This window comes from Haliotis asinina, chromosome 2, assembly GCF_037392515.1.
Source record: "Haliotis asinina isolate JCU_RB_2024 chromosome 2, JCU_Hal_asi_v2, whole genome shotgun sequence".
NCBI classification, from domain to species: domain Eukaryota; kingdom Metazoa; phylum Mollusca; class Gastropoda; order Lepetellida; family Haliotidae; genus Haliotis; species Haliotis asinina.
In genome coordinates, this window is record NC_090281.1 from 32,149,568 (window position 1) to 32,159,233 (window position 9,666).

Consider the following 9,666-nt stretch of genomic DNA (forward strand, 5'->3'; position numbering starts at 1 on the left):
AGTAAATTGTTGTGTAGGCTAGTAACTTTCAGACATAGCTAACCTGACTAGCAAAATTTGGAAAATGTTTTCATGTAGGTAACAGTGCATTTGGTCTGAGCACATAGTTTCTTATATAATGTGTTCAATTTCTTCCGAAGTACTTCTTTAGAGGATGTTTTTTCACTCCAAAATTAAATGTTTTGAAAATGAAATGAAACAAACTTCGATTTTAGTGTCATGAACATCATGGGTTTTTTATTATATTAGATAATGGTCATACTCAGTCAATATATTCATGGATTATGATGAGATTCTATTTTCCTGTCAACTATAACATCATGTACAACAACATTGTGATGATTTAAATTCATTGTGGTGAAGGTTGTCATGAAACACAATATTACCTCTTACTCAGTTTCTTCTGAACAAACTCAGTGTTGGGGTAAATGTGAAAAATTGAAATCAATATAAAACCTATCTTTTAGATGTAGTTTTGCACCAAAACAGTCTTTTGTTGTGTGCCAATAGTTATGTATACCAACATAGCAAAGCCAAACCTTTGACAAAGAATGTGCAATGAATTTGAGGCCAGTCCTAATTATGACTTGTGATTACATGCTTTTCCCAGACTTAAAATTAAGATTGAATTGAAGAAGTATTTTTTACGTCTGTTTGTATTTTTTATAAGATTCAGATCATGGGCATGATACAGAGCTGGTATATACAGAGTAGCCTCCCTTTGTTCTCATACTGCAGTGTAAGGGGCTGTTCATAATTTATGGCAAGAGGTTTGATGATGATTTTAAGGGGGCTTACCCATTTTGTTCAGGGAAGGATTATGTATAAATTGATTTATGCATAAATTTTAGGAGGAGTAGGGACTTACGCACATTGTACATTCTTCTCTGTAGCAATCATTGTCAGCCCCCTTTAGTCATTAATTATGAACGGTCCCCAATATAAGCACTTTCATCACATATGGATAAACAGGATTCTTTGTCAAGTGATATGTTATCAATTCAGCCTATTATGTTTGCAATGTTAAAGGCAGTAGCATAAGAATTATTGTATAGATCCTCACTGAGATTTTTGTGCCTGATAAAGCTCATTAGGATGATTGAATGGGATTCTTTATCATCAGTTTCTACATGTGTTTGGTGAGATGGATGGGTGTTTATGTGATAGAAAATTGGATTTGGTGAAATGCTGATCAAATGATTATGCGTGAAAATAGATTGGTGCATCGTGAAGAGGAAGAACTGTGTAAAGAGGATTGCCATGTAAAAGGATAATTGCACCATTTGTGAGGAGATGATAGGTTACCTTGTGGGAGGAAGAGATCACTTCATGTGTGCAGATCATAACTGAAATGAAGATTTTGCATTGTTGCTAAAGGAGATCACATTCTGAAATGAAGAACTGCATTGTTGCTAAAGGAGATCACATTCTGAAATGATGAACTGCATTGTTGCTAAAGGAGATCACATTCTGAAATGAAGAATTGCATTGTTGCTAAAGGAGATAACATTCTGAAGTGAAGAACTGCATTGTTGCTAAAGGAGATCACATTCTGAAATGAAGAACTGAATTTTGCTAAAGATCACATTCTAATATGAAATGAACATGTTTTGTTGTTGCTGGAAAAGATCACATTCTGAAATTAACATGTTGAAATGCGTGCACAGGAGATAACATGTGAGATGAAATATGTAGGAGCTTTTTAAAAAGGTTAAAAGAAACATTAGTTTGTATGATCTCTGTATATTAATGATGCAAATTGTGTGAAGGACGACATAAAATGCGTGATAAAGGTATTGACTATAGTGTGAGATCACATAGTGCATTTAGGTGATTACAACATTTAGAAGATGTAAAGGAATGCACAAAGAAATGATCACAGTTTAAAGGAATAACAGGAGAAAACATATATGTTGATCAGATCATGATATCAGATTGTGTTTGAAGGACATCACATGTATGCAGATGATCACAGAAAAGTGAATACATCACACCATGCAGAGGAATGCTCAAGGAAAGTTCAGATTGACACAATATAGAGGAGATAATTGACAAACTGTACAAAGGAAATCACATGTTAATGTGAACAGGAGAAGAGACTGTGTAAAGGAAATCATTATATGGATTGTTAGTGATGACTTCAGTCACTGGTAAACTCTTTAACAGATTGCTGGAACAGACAGTGTTTTCAGGAACATCACAGAGTATATCCAGAGAAGATTGTGTCCTTTGAGTAGGGTAAATGGTATAAATATTCCATGAAGGATTGCACAAAGTTATGTGTGAATAATGATATGGAAGAACACAAAATTCACAGATTGCCTGAAAGAGACAATGTTCTCAGGATCACATTATGTGGAAGATGACAGAGTTTGTGTCGAAAGGGGATTGTGTCTTGTGAAAAGGGTAAATGGTATGAATATTCAACAAAGGATTTCACAAAGGTATGTGTGAATAATTATATAGAAGAAAACAATATTCACAGATTGCCTGAAAGAGACAATGTTCTCAGGATCACATTATGTGGAAGATGACAGAGTTTGTGTTGAAAGGGGATTGTGTCTTGTGAAAAGGGTAAATGGTATGAATATTCAACAAAGGATTTCACAAAGGTATGTGTGAATAATTATATAGAAGAAAACAATATTCACAGATTGCCTGAAAGAGACAATGTTCTCAGGATCACATTATGTGGAAGATGACAGAGTTTGTGTCGAAAGGGGATTGTGTCTTGTGAAAAGGGTAAATGGTATGAATATTCAACAAAGGATTTCACAAAGTGAAGATCACAAAGTGTGTGTTGAAAGGGGATTGTACCATTTGAAAAGCATAAATGGTATACATATTCCTTGAAGAATTTCTCAAATTTATGCGTGAATGATTATATGGAAAACACAAAATGTGTGTTGAAACGAGATTGTATCATAGAGAAAAGGGCAAATGTTAGACCATATCCTCTGAACATGCTGAAGACGATCCCATTATGTATGAAGAAGATGGCAAGTTGGTTTGAAGGCATGTGTTTACAGACTTGTTCATGCTATAATTTATCTGTTGATGTGCATTCTACTGGAATGTGGGCAATGGGGTAGTGTGGCGGTTAAAGTGTTCGCTGATCATGCTGATGCCCTGGGTTTGATATCCCATATGGGTGATCCCATTTCTGGCGTCCTACTCCATATTGCAGGAAGCAGTATAAAGCTAAACTCACTCACCCACTCTACCAGAATATCAGCCAATGTACACAGTGGGTGTTAGTTAGCTGTGAATTTTGGCTATGTATGGTTTGTGGAATGAATGCAACATTGGATGGTATTCTTAAAATGGAATAAAGTATCAAATGTCTACATGGAATCTCTTGTGTCTTTGTTCATGTGTACCGTTCATATATAAACCAAGAACTTAATTAAGCACACACACCCCACCTACCCCCCATATTTATTTATTTTTGCAATGCCTACATAAAACCTCTCATGGTGACCAGTGTCACCACGAAAGAAAATCATGAGTATTTCTGACTTGTATTATCCTTTGACTCGTAAAAACGCCACAATGATTGGAATCCATGTGGATTTTATGATGATAATTTCATACTTAAAACAACACTGGTTTCCATGTTGAATTTATAGGTGAATCAAAATGTCATTTTGCTTGTCGCAACGATTCAAGGTCAATACGGTGTGTAACCTCCTGTGACTGTATGACAGCTAGCACTCTCCTCCTCATACCCCCGTCAGCCTCCTAATCCTCCAAAGGGCCAGTCTATGCCAGTCCTCTCGGGAAGCTGCTTCTAATTGGGCCGGGTTCTGTACAGAAGGATCACATTTTTCACACGAACACCAATCATGTCCCATGTGTGCTCCAAAGGTTTCAGATCGGGACTCTTTCAATCGTGAGATATTTCAGGGGTGGTTAACCAAGTTCTATGTGTATATGTGTGCTGCTCAGAAGACACTGAAGAACATTTACTACTCGGTCAATGACAAAACGTTATCGACGTATGGCAGAATCATGTGCTCTTTAAGTCAAATGGCTGATATAGGTAGCCCTTTAGGAAACTGACCATCTTATGGGTATAAAGATTGTTAATTTAGAAGGGTTGAGGTTGATGGATACGCATTGATCCAGCGAACAGCTAGTCCCAAGCTTTCCAATGGTTACATGAATATATGCCATGGCATTTCCTGGCAAGAAGTGCAAGAAGGTTTACGCGATAAGGCAGGAGTAGTGCCTCCGTTCTAATCGTGTTGCAATTAATTCAGTAGTTTTGCAATACCAAAAGAGTGATTGGCTTTAGGGTTGCAATGACCGAGAGTGCATATGACCGATGGAAGGTATAGTCTATCTGCAGTGAAAACGTAACGATGAATTTCACTTTATACAAAAATGCACATCAAGTTTAGTTAAATTAGGATTACGATTCCTCATAATTTTACCTTGAATTTGAAATTTTTGAAACTCAGAATATTATTCAACTTAACAAATAGTCATTGTTTCAGTCGTTATTATTGGTTTTCATTACAAGGATGCATGCGCATCAAATGAAACACCGAGGACAAATAGGGTTGGTCTAAGTCAGTCTATCTGGCAATCAAATAATGGCATCTTAATTGCCCTTGGGCTACTAGATACTAGTAATTTCCACATATGGTTTCAAACTGCAAATAAACTCGGACTTCATTTCATATCTGCTCAAAATATAGCTAATAAATTTCGTAATAATAATAATTGTGCTTCCTTGCTGTTTATCAATATTGATTATGTCATAAATTGGAAAATTGATCAGGACAAGTTAAGTATTTAAAGTCATTTGCCCTATGGCAAGTGGCTTTTAAACATGTTTTTGAATACTGTTATGGATAACAACTCCTTTTTTATCCGTGTTTGTCAACGGTACAGGAATCGATGTCGAAACGTAGTAAAACTCTCGAGGTAAAAATACGTTGATATTCATAAAATTTCGTGAAACATATGAGACGCTTACCAGATACTGCTCCTAGATGCGTGTTGCATGCAAAAGGTATATGTGTAATTGGAACACGGATTCACACATCATGCTCTGTTTTAAACTGGGAGGTGGGTAGCCTAGTGGTTAAAACGTTCGCTCGTCTCGCCGAAGACCCGAGTAACATTCCACACACCGGTACAATGTGTGAAGCTCATTTCTGGTGTCCCCCGCTGTGATAGTGCGGGAATATTTCTTAAAGGCGGCGTTAAAATCATACTCACTCACTCTTTATTCTAAACAGGGTTAGTGAGTTTGTTTAACAGCTCTTTTAGAGTAAATATCAAATGTGGTCAGCAATGTAGTATATATGCACATGATCTACACAATAGTGTTTCCGAACAGTCCGGTGTTAGTATCGCTACGGCGAAGTCATTATGTATGGAGCGGTGGGGTAGCGTCATGGTTGATGCTGTTGTTAATTAGGTTGCATATTCGGTTCGAATCCTCATACCGGTAAATTATGAAAGCCCATTTCTGTACCCGCACCGTGATATTGCTGGACTATTGCTAAAAGCGATCTAAAACCTTATTCATTCACTTACCCGTGAAGATCCTGTATGGAATTGATTTTCAGTAGCCCATGCTTGTCGTAAGAGGTGACTAACGGGATCGGGTGGTCAGGCTCACTGGCTTGGTTGACACATGTCATTGGTTGACACATGTCATCGGTTCCCAGTTGCGATGCTCATGCTAATGGTCAAGTCGATTATTTACACACCGCTGTAATATTGCTGTGTGCGGCGTACAATTCAACTCACTCACTCATTACTCATTCACGATATAGACGTATACTCGTTAGAAGTCTTACAGGTGATAACCAGGTTCGTGATGAACCTGGGTAAGACTGGTATTCAGTAACTCATGGCACATGTCATCGTATCTCAATTGATGAGATGATCATTGATGTTCATGCTGTTCATCACTGGATTGTCTGGTCCAGACTCGGTTATTTACAGACCAGATTCAAATAGCTGAGCTATGCTGCTGAATGTTAAAACAATCAACTACTCCCAATAAGGGTATATTCACCCATTCCTCTTCCAACGACCAGGTCACTGTTTATTGAAATAACATTCTATTTTCATCGTGAATTCTGAAGTAGGCAAGTGAGAGTCAATAGCCCCATGTCTCTGGTTGCACATCCACAGTGACGCCTTTCAAGTAAATGAGCGGACGAAAACCTCTGTTTGTAAAATAGGATCTGACCAAATTTGACCAAGCCATGATGATGAAGATATCGGCCAGTGCACTGAACGTGTAAATATCAAAGGTCACGTTTGATCGACGACTGCTATTTACCTGACATTTGTCAATTTCACAGGTGTGAGTTCTCTCTTTACAACACACATGATAGAAGCCGCATGCATATATTTTATCCTTTTTCAAATGACGTGAGATTTGGAAGAAAGTCTTTTCCATTCTGAACATGACAAACCGTAACATTATCAACCAATACAAATGGTTCATTATACTGAGGGGAGCATTTCCTACAGTGATCAAATACAGATATATTTATGATATTAAAAAGCTCCTGAGGATTTTGTTTGTTTACATTTATCACACAATATCGACCTGAGCATACATCTCTTTCTCAGAAAACGCTGCGAATTTGCTGAAGCCGCTTTAAACGACAACGATCACTTCGCAATAAGATTGACTGCAAGATTGCTCGTATTGGGTTACGCAATAATGAATCAGTTTCTCCTCTACGCAACCCCTCCCAATCCCAACCCACCACCACCCGCTTACACCCTCGTTCACTTTTTCATTAATAGTGGCTTTAACATTGCTATTTGGGCGTTATGCAGTATCACTCATCTTTTCAATAACATTATCTTCAAGACTGCCGGAATATTCGGCATTAAGGAATATTCGCTCACTGTTCCTCTTCTCCTCAGCCCCCTCCTCATCAAGACAGCACATTCTTGGTCTATTGGATATAACAGGCTCCTTCACACCCATATGAACTGACAGGAATCATGGAGAATAAGCCAGAAACAAACATTTCCAAACTTCGAACCGCAATCGGGAGAATGTCAAATTAAACAATGTTTTTTAAAACTTTGTAAGAATGCGACTCTCAAATGCTCTCTGAGTGACGCAATTCGGCGGTGTTCCGACGATCATAGGGGACATTCTGACTGCATTCCATGTGTATTCGAGGTACATTCGAGCTTGATTTATTCCGACTTCAATCGAAATATTCCGATACATTTGAAGAATATTCCACCTGAAGTCCCACAGCAGTCGAAATACATTCCGACTCATTCAGGACATTCTGACAGGATTTGACATGGCTTGTCTTTAGCCGAGTGGTTAATGTGTTCGTTTGTCTCTCCAAAGGCCTGGGTTCTATTCCCTGGTGCAATGTGTGAAGCCCATTTCTGTTGTACAGCGCCGTAATACTATGCATATTACTAAAAGCGGCGTGATACCATACTCACTCACTATCCGTGTTAAGCTGTTATTTTATTTGGTCAGCGCTATGAACCCGGCAAAAGCCACTGAAAGATCACGTAGCAACACTTGTACATACCGACATGCAAGTCACTATATCAGAGATGATCTTCACATAAATTAAATATTCTTCATGTGGTAGATGGGGTAGTATTGTGGTTAAAACGTCGTAATTCCTGACAAGGGTAAATGTGTGAAGCCTTTTCTGCTGATATCCCTCTCCGAACTGCGAAAACCTCACTCACCCACCCACCCACCCACCCACCCACCCACTCACTCACTCACCCACTCACTCACCCACCCACCCACTCACTCACTCACCCACTCACTCACCCACCCACTCACTCACTCACTCACTCACTCACTCACTCACTCACTCACTCACCCACCCACCCACCCACTCACTCATTCACTCACTCACTCACATGGACGCGATCTTAAATTCGATCCTCTTCATCTGATTGTGTGTTGTTTATCAACAGGCTTTGCATGTGGATCTCTGCTAAATTATGTCTTTGAAGCCAAGAAGCGCGCAGTAAGGTTACTGGGTATATATCCTATATTAAATCGGAACCATATGGTTTGTAAGGTTCTGCAACTTTATACAAAGGAACCCGTAATGTACAATAGGCAAGTCATGCATCAACTGCTTGTGTTTGATGCAGCCATGCACGTCGGATAATTCGCAGTATCATCTTCAACTGTTTATCCATGTCACGTTGTCTGCAATGAAGTTTCATTAATATTCTTATATACCACACTCGGGTAACACAAGGCTGTTGTTTTAGATCAAAGGGGAGTGAGTTAGTTTTCCGCCGCTTTTAGCAATATTCCAGCAATATCACACCAGAAATGGGCTTCACACATTGTATTCATGTGGGGAATCGAACCCGGTCTTCGGCGTGATGAGCGAACGCTTTAACATGACGCTACCCCACCGTCCCAGATCGAACGGGGATTACTGTACACTGGCATTAACAAGATACCTAAGTAAGATACGTTTTTCGTTGTTTGATTTGTGGAAATGTTCAGTGAGTTTGGAGTTAAGCAATATTTCAGCAATAGCACAGTTGGGGACACCAGAAATGGGCTTCACACATTGTACCCATGTGGGGAATCGAACCCGGATCTTCGGCGTGTCGAGCGAACCAGTCACCACCTTTCTCCTTTCACAGCGTGTTTTCCATCTGTTGGGGCACGGAAGTCCAAAAACGTATACGGCGGTAAAAGCTTACCGAATAATTCCAAACGTAGCATTTTGCATACATTATGACCGGATCTACCTACAATCATCAACGGCTGAACGGATGATGTAAATCTAGCTAGAGTCCATATAGGTAGCAAAAGTACTAGTCGCTAGTATGGTGAGCTATTTTCAGTTGCTGGTGATCTCAAGTCCGTTTATTTTCTGTTGTCTGTTCTACATGACTCAGTTTACAATCCTCTCCTACCCAGAGTTTAATGCGGCGAGCCAGCACAGTATCTCTGCCACTAGCCAGAGAGATGTGACAATTCGCCACATCTTACACAGTTCAGTTCTCTCTAAATGCAATGTAACTGTTTTAGTTTTGATGAGTCTACACATCTATTTAAACATCGCTGTTAAAATGGTCCAGTTTCATTGTGAAATTATCCTAGAACGTGTAACACTATTTCGATTTGCGCAACGATCCTTTGTGGGTTGATGACTCGACGTGCTGTCATCGAACCCTTACAAGGAGCAAAAGATGCAGCAGGTTTACAAAAGAAATTTGTATTGTCACAAACCTTACAGACGCAGTGGTAGACGAATATTTACGTAACAGTGCAAAACAAAATGAAAAGCTTGCCGAATCGCTTGCGTTATGCCAGTCTCAGCTTATTAATGAATATGCGCATTTGTTTACAAACTAGCGAAAAGTCTGGTCACGTGATATGCAAATTAGCCTGTGGCAGTAATGCTATGCAAGTCATCGCTGCGTCGGAGTGTGACTTTAAAAGGTACATGGTAGTTTATATTCTCTATAGATCTCTGATAATTTATCTCCAGTGTCTTTCGTCGACAGGTTTTATGTAAATTTAAGTTAATTTTAATTCAATTACGTTTATTGTTGATTTATATTTTCCCCAGTCACAATATGAAAATCATATCAGTGATACTCCAGGGTTTTACAGGTTTTACTCTTCAAAATGTTTATATTTTATGTTGTATAAATTATTTT